The 17,068-nt window shown below is 44.5% G+C and overlaps 1 protein-coding gene across 6 annotated transcripts in view; it reads left to right on the forward strand.

The window, feature by feature from the left end:
• Positions 1-17,068, forward strand: part of LOC125449203 (protein LBH-like) — an 83,837-nt gene that overhangs the window by 18,119 nt on the left and 48,650 nt on the right. For all 6 annotated transcript variants that reach the window (XM_048524884.2, XM_048524887.2, XM_048524885.2 and 3 more), the window contains exon 2: positions 2,293-2,360. The gene's annotated coding sequence lies outside the window, so the exon portion shown is untranslated. The remainder of the gene's footprint in view (positions 1-2,292; positions 2,361-17,068) is intronic.

Consider the following 17,068-nt stretch of genomic DNA (forward strand, 5'->3'; position numbering starts at 1 on the left):
GACACGGCCTCCGCTTCATAAAATCATGTTGCCTCTCACTAATATGCCCACTTATTTCCGTGTGCGATGAAATTCTGTCTTGAAGAATCCTCTCCAATAATTTCCCTATCACTGATGTAAGGCTCACTGGCCTGTAATTATTTAGATTATTCCTGCCACTCTTCTTAAACAAAGGAACAACATTGGCTATCCTCCAATCCTCTGGGACCTCCCCTGTAGCCAGTGAGGATACAAAGAGTCCTCTCAAGGCCCCAGCAATTTCCTCCCTTGCCTCTCTCAGTATTCTGGGCTGTATCCTATCAAGCCCTCGGGACATGTCTGCCTTAACATTTCTCAGGACCCCCAATGCCTCCTCCCTTTTGATCTCAACTTGACCCAAACTATCTACTCACCCTTCCCCAGACTCAGCATCCACCAAGTCCTTCTCTATGGTGAATATTCATCCAGAGTACTCATTTAATACCTTGTCCATTTCCTCTGGCTCCATACATAAATTCCCTTCCTTGTCTTTGAGTGGGTCAGCTGTTTCCCTGGCTACCCTCTTGCTCTGTATGTATGTATAAAAGGTCTTGGGATTTTTATGCATATTTAACATGTCTTTGTGATGCTGACTCGGGGAATAGCATTGGTAACAGCACTTCCCCTGCTCTGCTTTAAAGCAGTACCATGAGATCTTTTACATTCACATTTAAGGCCTGATAAGGCCTCAATTTAACACTTCATCAAACACATGAATCCTTCAACTTTTGGTGCACTGCTGTGGATTCTTAGTTTGAGTTTTGTGCTCAGGCCTTGGAGTGGGACTTGAACCACAGCTCCCAGGCTTTAAGATGATATCGTTAGCAACCACACCACTGTTTACACCTCATTCTAGTGCACTGAGCAGAGATGAGCGTGTTCAGCTCATCCATATTGGTGTATCTGCACAGTGAGCTCAAAACTATAAATCTTCTGACTCACACAAAAGCAATACACGTTGAGCTGAGGCTGACTGTAAAAGAGAGGGAGAGAGAACTACCATAACAGAGTCTCTTCTGTTAAGGAAGCTAACAGAAGTTAACAGTTCACTTTGTGGTATCACTTGTTCAATAGCTATGTTTACATTCAAGGTGCTGTGGCCCAGATATGAGGTGGTGTAGAGGATAGAGAAGGCAGATATGGAGGGGGTAGAGAGTGGAGATACTTGGTGAGGTATGGGTGGAAAGGTAGCATAGGAGGCAGGGTAAGAGGAAATAGGCTGTGGGGATCCAGAGTGTGATGTAGAATGGGGTAAGTGGTGGAGTAATACTGTGTAGGGGGCTGAAGATGCAGGGTGAGGTATGAGTGGAGTAGGAGGTGGTATGAGGGAGACGGATGGAGATACAGACTGAGATGTGGGATGGTTTAGGAGCTGGGGGAGACTGGGTAGGGATGGAGATACAGACAAATGCGGAATGGGGTAGGAGATGTGCTAAGATTGGATAGAGATGGAGATACAGATTGAGATATGGTGTGTGGTAGGAGGTGGGTTAAGATGAAGGTTGATGGTGAGGTACAGAACTGGATATGGTATACAACAGAATAGGTAGAGAACTTGTGCAGTCTGCAATGCACATTACAGGAGGGATGTGACTACACTGGAGAGGTTGTGGAGGAGATTTAACATGATGTTGCCTAAAATGAAAAGTCTCAGTTGTGAGGAGAGTTTGGACACACTAAAGTTGTTTTCCTTAGAGCAGAAGAGACAGCGGGGACGTGATTCAGATGTCTAAAATTATGAGGGGTATATACAGAGTAGACAGGAAGACAGTTTTCCTTGGTGGAGGGATCAATGGCCAGGGACATGATTGAAAGTAGGGGTAGGAGATTTAGAGGAAATGTGAGGAAAGGTGTTTTTCACCCAGAATCTAGAATTCACTGCCTGTAATGGTGATAAAGCCAGAAACCTTCATAACATTTAAGAAGTATCCAGATGCTCTCGAGCTTGTAATGCCAAGGCATACAAGGCTATGGGTGAAGGGCTGGAAAATGGGATTAGAATACTTTGGTGATTGTTCTTGACCGGTCTGGATGTGATGGGCTGAAGGGCCTCTTTATGTGCTGTTGATTTCTATGACTAAAGGGTGAGGCCTGAAGCAATGGAACATCAAATTGCCTGTGTCTTGCTCAGTGGGAGGGTCGGTGTGAATAAGACAATTTTAAACAATACACTTTGTCTGTGTGTTAATCCACATGGAGGTGTGATTGCTGATCAGAAATTTAGACGTTAATATTAAATTATCGTGAAAATATTTTGCATTTGGCATTTTACAGGTTCAGAAGCCATTGGAACCAAGCTCCAAGCTCAGAGAGAGGAAGGATTGAAGGGACAATAGGATAAGGTAGGCCTCTATTCAATTTGGCCCTGTTTACCTCAAGAGTAAAACAGTTTGGGAGGTTCATGGTCAGTATGAGGACTGAATCACTGTTGTGGTCAAGACCCAACCTTACCCCTTACCCAGCTCCCCACTGCTGCCCAACTCACCATTTTTTGGGCTCCAATACTGATAATTGCATTAAGCCTTCATGGAAAATCCATAAAGTAATAAAATAAATCTAAACATTTTTTTAAGAAACTAGTGTCCCTGCTGGTGGCATTACCAATGTCAACTGAATTACCAATTGTCATAAATGTATTAGGTTCACTAACGTCCTTTGCCAGTCTGACCTCCATGTGACTCCAGACTGACACCAATGTGACTGACTACTCTCTGAAATGATTGAGCAAACCACTCAGTTAAGATGAACTGAATTAAAGAACTTGCATTTATTTCACAACTTTAGGAAATCACACAGTACCTCACTGCTGATTGAAGTACTGTAACTTTGTAAAATAGAAAATGGGGACCTGATATGTGTATAGTAATATGTTATAAAGAGTGAATTGAAGAACCAGCAGGTTAGCCTGTTGGAGGTATTGCTGAAGTGATACATGTTGGGGCAGTACTCCAGAGATTTTTTTCCTCCTCGTTAAATATTGCCATGGGATCATTAAACAGAAAGAACAAGACCTTGGTTTAATATTGCTTTCCCTCATACTGGATCAAGAGCATTAGTCTAGGCTTTGTGTTCAAATCCTGTAGTGAATCTGACTCAGTGCTACCCACTGAGCCAAGCTGATGCCTAGCAGGGAATCTGATGTAATATAAACAGGGGAAGCTTGTCTAAATGTCAGTGTTGTGATTTTGCTTGTCACTGATTCCTTTCACATGTGATCAGTGCCCCCCCCCCACCACAGCTCCCCCCCACACCCCTGTTGTCCATCACTTCTGTCAAATCAAGTCTTGAAGGGAAGGTTTGGAGGGTGCATAGTATGATAGAATACCAATGGCAAACATTGGAGAGATGGGCAATGTGCCTCAAATTTCACCCATAACAAGGTCAAGCGTATGCACTCACACTAAATCATCAGGCGGCACAATGGCTAATGGCCTGTTGAAGGTCAGGGGAGAATTTGAATATTGTTGAGGAAAAGACACATTTATTCAAAGCTTTTCATCTTGCACTCATCAGGACAGTTCCCAGGAATTACCAAAGTAAAGGGAAAACACATTTATACTAATGACAGGAAAACATTGCTTGGTTGGCAAGTGGGGGAGTCAGATTGGTAGAGTTATTACCATGGAGAATACACTGGTTAATGATAACTGACAGTTAGCAGTCAAGTTTTGTTTATATTTTAAACTAGGCAGTTTGTCACTGATTGGTCAAACCAATGTCTTGAACATGAACCAGAAAATGGCTGTCAATCATTTTGTTGAGTTGAAATGGGTACAGTGGGGTACCTGTTCTTTCTGCCTGCAAAGAACAGGGCCCAATGCGTTACTATATGTAGACAATAGACAATTGGTGCAGGAGTAGGCCATTCGGCCCTTTGAGCCAGCACCACCATTCATTATGATCATGGTTGATCATCCACAATCAGTATCCTGTTCCTGCCTTATCCCCATAACCGTAGCTTCCAGTACTCACAACTATACTACACTGTCAGCCTGGTTGACAATCTTAATTTAGTCGTTAGCATAGCTCTTCACACATTCAGGATTATCAGGAACTGAAGACCAATCACAGAATCACATGTAATGCTGGACACTGTACTGTGAGTTTTGCAAATGCAGGCTGGATGGCTACACTCATGCGATGTGGCGTACTCATATGTACAGGAAACTACATATCAGATCATAAAATATAGAAGCAGAATTAGGCCATCTGGCATATTTATCATGCTGATATATTATCTACCCCATTATCCTGCCTTCTCCCTGTAAAATTTGATCCTCTTACTAATCAAGAACCTAGCTATCTCTGTCTTAAAGACACTGAATGACTTTGCTTCCACAGCCTTCTGTGGCAATGAGTTCTCCCGAGTAACGATCCTCTGAAGAAATTCCTCCCATCTCAGTTCCAAAGGGCTGTCCCTTCACCCTGAGGCTGTGCTCTTGGGTCCTAGTCTCTCCTACCTGTGGAAATATCTTCTCCACATCCACTCTAATTGTCTCTGTCAATATCCTGTAAGTTTCAATGATATTCCCCCTCATTCTTCAAAACCCCATCGAGCACAGACCCAGAGTCCTTCTTCATAATTCTTATAAATATCCTCTCGACCCCCTCCAAGGCCAACACATCCTTCCTTAGATATGGGCCCAAACAGTTCACAACATTCCAAATCCGGTCTTGACCAGAGCCTTACACAGCCACAGCAGTACATCCTTGCTCTTGTATACTAGCCCTCTCAAAATGAATGCTAACATTGCATTTGCCCTGCTAACTGCCGATGTTGCACGTTAACCTTAAGAACAGAAATATGTGTTTTCCTTTTGTTTCAGTATTCTTGTGAATTGTCTTGATGAAAGCAAGAAGAAACGCTTTGACAATACATGTCGTTTTGTTCAGCTTTACTGAAGCTCTATACCACCAACTAACTTGTTTCTATGACAGAATGTTACATGTGGGTTTGTTAGAGTTCCTCAGGTGTAGCAGTGGTACAAGCCAAGTTATGGTGCTGTGATGGGGAAAATCCAAGCATTAACCCAGAGCCTGATAAGCAAAATATAGTTCCCCTGTGGTCAGCCTTCCACAAAGCATGATAAATCTCCTATCTCCCTTTCACACTTCCTCCTTAACCTCCTCTTTGCCTCCCCATGCATCTCTTTTGTCTCTTTTCCGCTTTCATTATATTACCTTCTTGCTTCCTGCTCCTGCTGGGTCTTGTTCTTTTTCACTCTCTCTATCTTTCTCCTTGCTCCTCTGTCTTCTTTCCCCTTCCCTATCTTGCAAAATCACTCTCCTCCCTGTCTATGTTGTCCTATCTCTTGTTACTAGTCCATACTCTCTCACTCTCTATGATGCAGCTGCGTAAATCCCCTGCATTATTACTGATTACTGTGTGAGTCCATCATGAGTTGCTCATTCCTGCTGATGTCAATGCCCAGTCCCAATTCCCTCACTAATGGCTAAACACTCACATTTGTGTAACATTGAAAATGGGTCAGTCAGCTTTAATGAAGTACTGTCAAAGATGTGACATTTTAGGCTGTGAAATTTGGATGAAAATCTGATCAAAGAGTCAGCTCACTCTATGACACAAGCAACATATGTGCCCAGACAATGTAGTATAGAACAGAGATCTTATTACACCCAAACCGCTTTTAGATTCTGTATCATTCTGTAATGATTCAACTCCTGCATCATTAAACCCCAGCGTTGAATGTTCTTCCCCTTTTCTCTTGCAAACATCAGCTTTATTTCCAACCTCCTTTCCTTCTTATAAGTCCTTGAAAGTATCATTGCCTCCCAAATCCAGCCCCATCTTTCTTGGAATGCCATATGTCCTATTTCCATTTCCATCCCTCTTCAACTATACTGAATGAACATTTATCAAAGATACAATAAACTTCCTATGTGATTGTGACAAGATAAGTTTTCCGTCCTTATCCTGCAGACTGAGACGTGGTTGACCACACCATTCTCCTCCAACTGTTGGACAGTTTGTAAATAATGAATAAAAACAGAAGTTGCTGGAAAAGCTCAGCAAATCTGGCAGCATCTGTGAAGAAAAAAATCAGAGTTAACGTTTCGAATCCAGTGAACCTTCCTCAGAACATTCTGAGGAAGGGTCACCGCACCCAAAACATTAAGTCTGATCTTTTTTTCACAGATGCTGCCAGGCTTGCTCAGCTTTACCAGCAACTCCTGTTTTTATTCATTATTTACAGCATCTGCAGTGCTTTCAGTTTTTATTTAGTCTTGGACAGTTCACATCCAGTACCACTCTTATCAAATCAGCTGCAATCTTGTTGCAGTGGCTTTCCTTCCTGCTCCTGCATCATTACCTTTGGTGTCCTCCAAGAATCTATCCTTGGTCCCGTGTTATTTCTCATCTACCTGCTGTCCTCAGCATTATCATCCAAAAGCATAACATTAATTAATGACATCCAACTGTATCATTTCACCACTTTTCTCATCTCCTCCACTGCTATTAACAAACAACTTATCCAATATCTAATTCTGGAGGAGCAGAAACGTCCGTCTCCTCCAAAGGTGATTCCTAGTACCAACTCCACCCCATTCCCTGATAACTATCTGAGTCAGAACCAGACTGTTGCCAAAGTCAGAAGTCACATAATACCCGGTTATAGTCCAACAGGTTTATTTTGAATCACACAAGCTTTTGAAACGCAACCCCTTTGTCAGGTGCAGTGAGAGAACAGCTTACCCAGACACAGATTTTATAGGCAGAGAGATCAAAAGATCGTGCAACTGGTGTGAGTGGAGTGTCAGATGATAGGTCTCTGCAGTTGACCAAGTGTTAGACAGTGTGCAAGGTTTTTATAAAGTCAATGTCAGTGCTTTGCTGTCATGACAATCAGGCAGAACCATAGGAATATACAAAAGGTGAATTGTCGGTCTGAGGCTTTGTTCAAAAACTGTCTCAGAGTTTTGCCCGAGAATCACGCCGGTTCTATTCCTAAAGTTGGAATTTATAAGATGCCACACTGACACACTGTCACTATGAATTTTGTTTTTTTGTTGAGTAAGGGAGTTTTATGAGTGAGAGAGTTTTATGAGTGAGGGAGTTTGTTGAGTGAGGGAGTTTGTTGAGTGAGGGAGTTTGTTGAGTGAGGGAGTTTTATGAGTGAGGGAGTTTGATGAGTGAGGGAGTTTGATGAGTGAGGGAGTTTGTTGAGTGAGGGAGTTTGATGAGTGAGGGAGTTTGATGAGTGAGACAGTTTGTTGAGTGAGGGAGTTGATGAGTGAGGGAGTTTGTTGAGTGAGGGAGTTTGATGAGTGAGGAAGTTTGATGAGTGAGGGAGATTGTTGAGTGAGGAAGTTTGATGAGTGAGGGAGTTTGTTGAGGGAGGGAGTTTGACGACTGAGGGAGTTTGATGAGTGAGGGAGTTTGATGAGTGAGGGAGATTGTTGAGTGAGGGAGTTTGATGAGTGAGGGAGTTTGTTGAGTGAGTGAGTTTGTTGAGTGAGGGAGTTTGATGAGTGAGGGAGTTTGTTGAGGGAGGGAGTTTGATGAGTGAGGAAGTTTGATGAGTGAGGGAATTTGATGAGTGAGGGAGTTTGTTGAGTGAGGGAGTTTGATGAGTGAGGAAGTTTTATGAGTGAGGGAGTTTGTTGAGTGAGGAAGTTTGATGAGTGAGGAAGTTTTATGAGTGAGGGAGTTTGTTGAGTGAGGAAGTTTGATGAGTGAGGAAGTTTGATGAGTGAGGGAGTTTGTTGAGTGAGGAAGTTTGATGAGTGAGGGAGTTTGTTGAGGGAGGGAGTTTGACGACTGAGGGAGTTTGATGAGTGAGGGAGTTTGATGAGTGAGGGAGTTTGATGAGTGAGGGAGATTGTTGAGTGAGGGAGTTTGATGAGTGAGGGAGTTTGTTGAGTGAGTGAGTTTGTTGAGTGAGGGAGTTGATGAGTGAGGGAGTTTGTTGAGTGAGGGAGTTTGATGAGTGAGGAAGTTTGATGAGTGAGGGAGTTTGTTGAGTGAGGGAGTTTGTTGAGTGAGGGAGTTTGATGAGTGAGGGAGTTTGATGAGTGAGAGAGTTTGTTGAGTGAGGGAGTTTGATGAGTGAGGGAGTTTGATGAGTGCGGGAGTTTGTTGAGTGAGAGAGTTTGTTGAGTGAGGGAGTTTGATGAGTGAGGGAGTTTGATGAGTGAGGGAGTTTGATGAGTGAGTGAGTTTGTTCAGTGAGGGAGTTGATGAGTGAGGGAGTTTGTTGAGTGAGGGAGTTTGATGAGTGAGGAAGTTTGATGAGTGAGGGAGTTTGTTGAGTGAGGAAGTTTGATGAGTGAGGGAGTTTGTTGAGGGAGCGAGTTTGACGACTGAGGCAGTTTGATGAGTGAGGGAGTTTGATGAGTGAGGGAGATTGTTGACTGAGGGAGTTTGATGAGTGAGGGAGTTTGTTGAGTGAGTGAGTTTGTTCAGTGAGGGAGTTGATGAGTGAGGGAGTTTGTTGAGTGAGGCAGTTTGATGAGTGAGGGAGTTTGTTGAGTGAGTGAGTTTGATGAGTGAGGGAGTTTGTTGAGTGAGGGAGTTTGATGAGTGAGGGAGTTTGTTGAGTGAGGGAGTTTGATGATCGAGGGAGTTTGTTGAGTGAGGGAGTTGATGTGTGAGGGAGTTTGTTGAGTGAGTGAGTTTGTTCAGGGAGGGAGTTTGTTGAGTGAGGGAGTTTGTTGAGTGAGGGACTTTGATGAGTGAGGGAGTTTGTTGAGTGAGGGAGTTTGTTGAGTGAGGGAGGTTGTTGAGTCAGTGAGTTTGATGAGTGAGTGAGTTTGATGAGTGAGGGAGTTTGTTGAGTGAGGGAGTTTGTTGAGTGAGGGAGTTGATGAGTGAGGGAGTTTGTTGAGTGAGTGAATTTGTTCAGTGAGGGAGTTTGTTGAGGGAGGGAGTTTGTTGAGTTTGGGAGTTTGTTCGGTGAGGGAGTTGATGAGTGAGTGAGTTTGATGAGTAAGAGAGTTTGTTGAGTGAGGGAGTTTGATGAGTGAGGGAGTTTGAGTGAGGGAGTTTGATGAGTGAGGGAGTTTGATGAGTGAGGGAGTTTGTTGAGGGAGGGAGTTTGACGACTGAGGGAGTTTGATGAGTGAGGGAGTTTGATGAGTGAGGGAGTTTGATGAGTGAGGGAGATTGTTGAGTGAGGGAGTTTGATGAGTGAGGGAGTTTGTTGAGTGAGTGAGTTTGTTGAGTGAGGGAGTTGATGAGTGAGGGAGTTTGTTGAGTGAGGGAGTTTGATGAGTGAGGAAGTTTGATGAGTGAGGGAGTTTGTTGAGTGAGGGAGTTTGTTGAGTGAGGGAGTTTGATGAGTGAGGGAGTTTGATGAGTGAGAGAGTTTGTTGAGTGAGGGAGTTTGATGAGTGAGGGAGTTTGATGAGTGAGGGAGTTTGATGAGTGCGGGAGTTTGTTGAGTGAGAGAGTTTGTTGAGTGAGGGAGTTTGATGAGTGAGGGAGTTGATGTGTGAGGGAGTTTGTTGAGTGAGTGAGTTTGTTGAGTGAGGGAGTTTGTTGAGTGAGGGAGTTTGTTGAGTGAGGGACTTTGATGAGTGAGGGAGTTTGTTGAGTGAGGGAGTTTGTTGAGTGAGGGAGGTTGTTGAGTCAGTGAGTTTGATGAGTGAGTGAGTTTGATGAGTGAGGGAGTTTGTTGAGTGAGGGAGTTTGTTGAGTGAGGGAGTTGATGAGTGAGGGAGTTTGTTGAGTGAGTGAATTTGTTCAGTGAGGGAGTTTGTTGAGTGAGGGAGTTTGTTGAGTTTGGGAGTTTGTTCGGTGAGGGAGTTGATGAGTGAGTGAGTTTGATGAGTAAGAGAGTTTGTTGAGTGAGGGAGTTTGATGAGTGAGGGAGTTTGAGTGAGGGAGTTTGATGAGTGAGGGAGTTTGATGAGTGAGGGAGTTTGTTGAGGGAGGGAGTTTGACGACTGAGGGAGTTTGATGAGTGAGGGAGTTTGATGAGTGAGGGAGTTTGATGAGTGAGGGAGATTGTTGAGTGAGGGAGTTTGATGAGTGAGGGAGTTTGTTGAGTGAGTGAGTTTGTTGAGTGAGGGAGTTGATGAGTGAGGGAGTTTGTTGAGTGAGGGAGTTTGATGAGTGAGGAAGTTTGATGAGTGAGGGAGTTTGTTGAGTGAGGGAGTTTGTTGAGTGAGGGAGTTTGATGAGTGAGGGAGTTTGATGAGTGAGAGAGTTTGTTGAGTGAGGGAGTTTGATGAGTGAGGGAGTTTGATGAGTGCGGGAGTTTGTTGAGTGAGAGAGTTTGTTGAGTGAGGGAGTTTGATGAGTGAGGGAGTTTGATGAGTGAGGGAGTTTGATGAGTGAGTGAGTTTGTTCAGTGAGGGAGTTGATGAGTGAGGGAGTTTGTTGAGTGAGGGAGTTTGATGAGTGAGGAAGTTTGATGAGTGAGGGAGTTTGTTGAGTGAGTGAGTTTGTTCAGTGAGGGAGTTGATGAGTGAGGGAGTTTGTTGAGTGAGGCAGTTTGATGAGTGAGGGAGTTTGTTGAGTGAGTGAGTTTGATGAGTGAGGGAGTTTGTTGAGTGAGGGAGTTTGATGAGTGAGGGAGTTTGTTGAGTGAGGGAGTTTGATGATCGAGGGAGTTTGTTGAGTGAGGGAGTTGATGTGTGAGGGAGTTTGTTGAGTGAGTGAGTTTGTTCAGGGAGGGAGTTTGTTGAGTGAGGGAGTTTGTTGAGTGAGGGACTTTGATGAGTGAGGGAGTTTGTTGAGTGAGGGAGTTTGTTGAGTGAGGGAGGTTGTTGAGTCAGTGAGTTTGATGAGTGAGTGAGTTTGATGAGTGAGGGAGTTTGTTGAGTGAGGGAGTTTGTTGAGTGAGGGAGTTGATGAGTGAGGGAGTTTGTTGAGTGAGTGAATTTGTTCAGTGAGGGAGTTTGTTGAGTGAGGGAGTTTGTTGAGTTTGGGAGTTTGTTCGGTGAGGGAGTTGATGAGTGAGTGAGTTTGATGAGGAAGAGAGTTTGTTGAGTGAGGGAGTTTGATGAGTGAGGGAGTTTGAGTGAGGGAGTTTGATGAGTGAGGGAGTTTGTTGAGTGAGTGAGTTTGATGAGTGAGGGAGTTTGTTGAGTGAGGGAGTTTGTTGAGTGAGGGAGTTGATGAGTGAGGGAGTTTGTTGAGTGAGGGAGTTTGTTGAGTGAGTGAATTTGTTGAGTGAGGGAGTTTGTTGAGTGAGGGAGTTTGATGAGTGAGGGAGTTTGTTGAGTGAGGGAGTTTGTTGAGTGAGGGAGTTTGTTGAGTGAGGGAGTTGATGAGTGAGGGAGTTTGTTGAGTGAGTGAATTTGTTCAGTGAGGGAGTTTGGTGAGTGAGGAAGTTTGATGAGTGAGGGAGTTTGAGTGAGGCAGTTTGATGAGTGAGGGAGTTTGTTGAGTGAGGAATTTTGATGAGTGAGGGAGTTTGAGTGAGGGAGTTTGATGAGTGAGGGAGTTTGTTGAGTGAGGAAGTTTGATGAGCGAGGGAGTTTGATGAGCGAGGGAGTTTGATGAGTGAGGGAGTTTGTTGAGTGAGGGAGTTTGTTGAGTGAGGGAGTTTGATGAGTGAGGGAGTTTGTTGAGTGAGTGAGTTTGTTCAGTGAGGGAGTTTGATGAGTGAGGAAGTTCGTTGAGTGAGGGAGTTTGATGAGTGAAGGAGTTTAATGAGTGAAGGAGTTTAATGAGTGAAGGAGTTTGATGAGTGAGGGAGTTTGATGAGTGAGGGAGGTTGTTGAGTGAGGGAGTTTCTTGAGTGAGGGAGTTTGTTGAGTAAGGGAGTTTGATGAGTGAGGGAGTTTGTTGAGTGAGGGAGTTTGATGAGTGAGGAGGTTTGATGAGTGAGGGAGTTTGTTGAGTAAGGGAGTTTGATGAGTGTGGGAGTTTGTTGAGTGAGGGAGTTTGTTGAGTGAGAGAGTTTGTTGAGTGACGGAGATTGATGAGTGAGGGAGTTTGTTGAGTGAGGGAGTTTGATGAGTGAGAGAGTTTGATGAGTGAGGGAGTTTGTTGAGTGAGGGAGTTTGATGAGTGAGGGAGTTTGTTGAGTGAGGGAGTTTGTTCAGTGAGGGAGTTTGATGAGTCAGTGTGTTTGTTGAGTGAGTGAGATTGTTCAGTGAGGGAGTTGATGAGTGAGGGAGTTTGTTGAGTGAGGGAGTTTGATGAGTGAGGGAGTTTGTTGAGTGAGAGAGTTTGTTGAGTGAGAGAGTTTGTTGAGTGAGGGAGATTGATGAGTGAGGGAGTTTGTTGAGTGAGGGAGTTTGATGAGTGAGAGAGTTTGATGAGTGAGGGAGTTTGTTGAGTGAGGGAGTTTGTTGAGTGAGGGAGTTTGATGAGTGAGGGAGTTTGTTGAGTGAGGGAGTTTGATGAGTGAGTGAGTTTGATGAGTGAGGGAGTTTGATGAGTGAGGGAGTTTGATGAGTCAGGGAGTTTGTTGAGTGAGGGAGGTTGTTGAGTCAGTGAGTTTGATGAGTGAGTGAGTTTGTTGAGTGAGGGATTTTGTTGAGTGAGGGAGTTTGATGAGTGAGGGAGTTTGTTGAGAGAGGGAGTTTGATGAGTGTGGGAGTTTGTTGAGTGAGGGATTTTGTTGAGTGAGGGAGTTTGATGAGTGAGGGAGTTTGTTGAGTGAGGGAGTTTGATGAGTGAGGAAGTTTGATGAGTGAGTGAGTTTGATGAGTGAGGGAGTTTGATGAGTGAGGGAGTTTGAGTGAGGCAGTTTGATGAGTGAGGGAGTTTGTTGAGTGAGGGAGTTTGATGAGTGAGGGAGTTTGAGTGAGGGAGTTTGATGAGTGAGGGAGTTTGATGAGTGAGGGAGTTTCAGTGAGGGAGTTTGATGAGTGAGGGAGTTTGTTGATTGAGGAAGTTTGTTGAGTGAGGGAGGTTGTTGAGTCAGTGAGTTTATGAGTGAGTTTGATGAGTGAGGGAATTTGTTGAGTGAGGGAGTTTGATGAGTGAGGGAGTTTGTTGAGTGAGGGAGGTTGAGTCAGTGAGTTTGATGAGTGAGTGAGTTTGATGAGTGAGGGAGTTTGTTGAGTGAGGGAGTTTGTTGAGTGAGTGAGTTTGATGAGTGAGGGAGTTTGTTGAGTGAGGGAGTTGATGAGTGAGGGAGTTTGTTGAGTGAGTGAATTTGTACAATGAGGGAGTTTGTTGAGTGAGGGAGTTTGTTCAGTGAGGGAGTTGATGAGTGAGTGAGTTTGATGAGTAAGAGAGTTTGTTGAGTGAGGGAGTTTGATGAGTGAGGGAGTTTGAGTGAGGGAGTTTGATGAGTGAGGGAGTTTGTTGAGTGAGGAAGTTTGATGAGTGAGGGAGTTTGTTGAGTGAGGAAGTTTGATGAGTGAGGGAGTTTGAGTGAGGGAGTTTGTTGAGTGAGGAATTTTGATGAGCGAGGGAGTTTGATGAGTGAGGGAGTTTGATGAGTGAGGGAGTTTGTTGAGTGACGGAGTTTGATGAGTGAGGGAGTTTGTTGAGTGAGTGAGTTTGTTCAGTGAGGGAGTTTGATGAGTGAGGGAGTTTGATGAGCGAGGGAGTTTGATGATTGAGGGAGTTTGATGAGTGAGGGAGTTTGTTGAGTGAGGGAGTTTGATGAGTGAGGGAGTTTGTTGAGTGAGTGAGTTTGTTCATTGAGGGAGTTTGATGAGTGAGGGAGTTTGTTGAGTGAGGGAGTTTGATGAGCGAGGGAGTTTGTTGAGTGAGGGAGTTTGAAGAGTGAGGGAGTTTGATGAGTGAGGGACTTTGATGAGTGAAGGAGTTTAATGAGTGAAGCAGTTTGATGAGTGAGGGAGGTTGTTGAGTGAGTGAGTTTCTTGAGTGAGGGAGTTTGTTCAGTGAGGGAGTTTGATGAGTGAGGGAGTTTGTTGAGTGAGGGAGTTTGTTGAGTGAGGGAGTTTGATGAGTGAGGGAGTTTGTTGAGTGAGTGAGTTTGATGAGTGAGGGAGTTTGAAGAGTGAGGGAGTTTGATGAGTGAAGGAATTTAATGAGTGAAGGAGTTTAATGAGTGAAGGAGTTTAATGAGTGAAGCAGTTTGATGAGTGAGGGAGGTTGAGTGAGTAAGTTTCTTGAGTTAGTGAGTTTGTTCAGTGAGGGAGTTGATGAGTGAGGGAGTTAATTGAGTAAGGGAGTTTGATGAGTGAGGGAGTTTGTTGAGTGAGGGAGTTTGATGAGTGAGGAGGTTTGATGAGTGAGGGAGTTTGTTGAGTAAGGGAGTTTGTTGAGTGAGGGAGTTTGAGGAGTGAGGGAGTTTGTTCAGTGACGGAGTTTGATGAGTCAGCGTGTTTGTTGAGTGAGTGAGTTTGTTCAGTGAGGGAGTTTGTTGAGTGAGGGAGTTTGATGAGTGAGGGAGTTTGTTGAGTGAGGGAGTTGATGAGTGAGGGAGTTTGATGAGTGAGGGAGTTTGTTGAGTGAGAGAGTTTGTTGAGTGAGAGAGTTTGTTGAGTGAGGAAGTTTGATGAGTGAGGGAGTTTGTTGAGTGAGGGAGTTTGATGAGTGAGGGAGTTTGTTGAGTGAGTGAGTTTGTTCAGTGAGGGAGTTTGATGAGTGAGGGAGTTTGATGAGTGAGGGAGTTTGTTGAGTGAGTGAGTTTGTTCAGTGAGGGAGTTTGATGAGTGAGGGAGTTTGAAGAGTGAGGGAGTTTGATGAGTGAAGGAGTTTAATGAGTGAAGGAGTTTAATGAGTGAAGCAGTTTGTTGAGTGAGGGAGGTTGTTGAGTGAGTGAGTTTCTTGAGTGAGTGAGTTTGTTCAGTGAGGGAGTTGATGAGTGAGGGAGTTTGTTGAGTAAGGGAGTTTGATGAGTGAGGGAGTTTGTTGAGTGAGGGAGTTTGATGAGTGAGGAGGTTTGATGAGTGAGGGAGTTTGTTGAGTGAGGGAGTTGATGAGTGAGGGAGTTTGATGAGTGAGGGAGTTTGTTGAGTGAGGGAGTTTCATGAGAGAGGTAGTTTGATGAGTGAGCGAGTTTGTTGAGTGAGGGAGTTTGTTGAGTGAGGGAGTTTGATGAGTGAGGGAGTTTGTTGAGTGAGGGAGTTTGATGAGTAAGGGAGTTTGATGAGTGAGGGATTTTGCTGAGTGAGGGAGTTTGATGAGTGAGGGAGTTTGTTGAGTGAGGGAGTTTGTTGAGTGAGGGAGTTTGATGAGTGAGGGACTTTGTTGAGTGAGGGAGTTTGATGAGTGAGAGACTTTGTTGAGTGAGGGAGTTTGATGAGTGAGGGCGTTTGTTGAGTGAGGGAGTTTGTTGAGTGAGGGAGTTTGATGAGTGAGGGAGTTTGTTGAGTGAGGGAGTTTGATGAGTGAGGGAGTTTGTTGAGTGAGGGAGTTTGATGAGTGAGGGAGTTTGTTGAGTGAGGGAGTTTGATGAGTGAGGGAGTTAGATGAGTGAGGGAGTTTGTTGAGTGAGGGAGTTTGATGAGTGAGGGCGTTTGTTGAGTGAGGGAGTTTGTTGAGTGAGGGAGTTTGATGAGTGAGGGCGTTTGTTGAGTGAGGGAGTTTGATGAGTGAGGGAGTTTGATGAGTGAGGGAGGTTGTTGAGTGAGAGAGTTTGATGAGTGAGGGAGTTTGTTGAGTCAGGGAGTTTGATGAGTGAGGGATTTTGTTGAGTGAGGGATTTTGTTGAGTGAGGGAGTTTGTTGAGTGAGGGAGTTTGTTGAGTGAGGGAGTTGATGAGTGAGGGAGTTTGCTGAGTGAGGGAGTTTGTTGAGTGAGGGATTTTGTTGAGTGAGGGAGTTTGATGAGTGAGGGAGTTTGTTGAGTGAGGGAGTTTGATGAGTGAGGAAGTTTGATGAGTGAGTGAGTTTGATGAGTGAGGGAGTTTGTTGAGTGAGGGAGTTTGTTGAGTGAGGGATTTTGTTGAGTGAGGGAGTTGATGAGTGAGGGAGTTTGTTGAGTGAGTGAGTTTGATGAGTGAGTGAGTTTGTTGAGTGAGGGAGTTTGTTGAGTGAGGGAGTTTGATGAGTGAGGGAGTTTGATGAGTCAGTGTGTTTGTTGAGTGAGTGAGTTTGATGAGTGAGTGAGTTTGTTGAGTGAGGGAGTTTGTTGAGTGAGGGAGTTTGTTGAGTGAGGGAGTTTGATGAGTGAGGGAGTTAGATGAGTGAGGGAGTTTGTTGAGTGAGGGAGTTTGTTGAGTGAGGGAGTTAGATGAGTGAGGGAGTTTGTTGAGTGAGGGAGTTTGTTGAGTGAGTGAGTTTGATGAGTGAGGGAGTTTGTTGAGTGAGGGAGTTGATGAGTGAGGGAGTTTGTTGAGTGAGTGAATTTGATGAGTGAGTGAGTTTGTTGAGTGAGGGAGTTTGTTGAGTCAGTGTGTTTGTTGAGTGAGTGAGTTTGATGAGTGAGTGAGTTTGTTGAGTGAGGGAGTTTGTTGAGTGAGGGAGTTTGTTGAGTGAGTGAGTTTGATGAGTGAGGGAGTTTGTTGAGTGAGGGAGTTTGTTCAGTGAGGGAGTTGATGAGTGAGTGAGTTTGATGAGTAAGAGAGTTTGTTGAGTGAGGGAGTTTGATGAGTGAGGGAGTTTGAGTGAGGGAGTTTGATGAGTGAGGGAGTTTGTTGAGTGAGGAAGTTTGATGAGTGAGGGAGTTTGTTGAGTGAGGAAGTTTGATGAGTGAGGGAGTTTGAGTGAGGGAGTTTGTTGAGTGAGGAATTTTGATGAGCGAGGGAGTTTGATGAGTGAGGGAGTTTGATGAGTGAGGGAGTTTGTTGAGTGACGGAGTTTGATGAGTGAGGGAGTTTGTTGAGTGAGTGAGTTTGTTCAGTGAGGGAGTTTGATGAGTGAGGGAGTTTGATGAGCGAGGGAGTTTGATGATTGAGGGAGTTTGATGAGTGAGGGAGTTTGTTGAGTGAGGGAGTTTGATGAGTGAGGGAGTTTGATGAGTGAGGGAGTTTGTTGAGTGAGTGAGTTTGTTCATTGAGGGAGTTTGATGAGTGAGGGAGTTTGTTGAGTGAGGGAGTTTGATGAGCGAGGGAGTTTGTTGAGTGAGGGAGTTTGAAGAGTGAGGGAGTTTGATGAGTGAGGGACTTTGATGAGTGAAGGAGTTTAATGAGTGAAGCAGTTTGATGAGTGAGGGAGGTTGTTGAGTGAGTGAGTTTCTTGAGTGAGGGAGTTTGTTCAGTGAGGGAGTTTG

The sequence above is a fragment of the Stegostoma tigrinum genome, chromosome 42, assembly GCF_030684315.1.
Source record: "Stegostoma tigrinum isolate sSteTig4 chromosome 42, sSteTig4.hap1, whole genome shotgun sequence".
Lineage (NCBI taxonomy): Eukaryota > Metazoa > Chordata > Chondrichthyes > Orectolobiformes > Stegostomatidae > Stegostoma > Stegostoma tigrinum.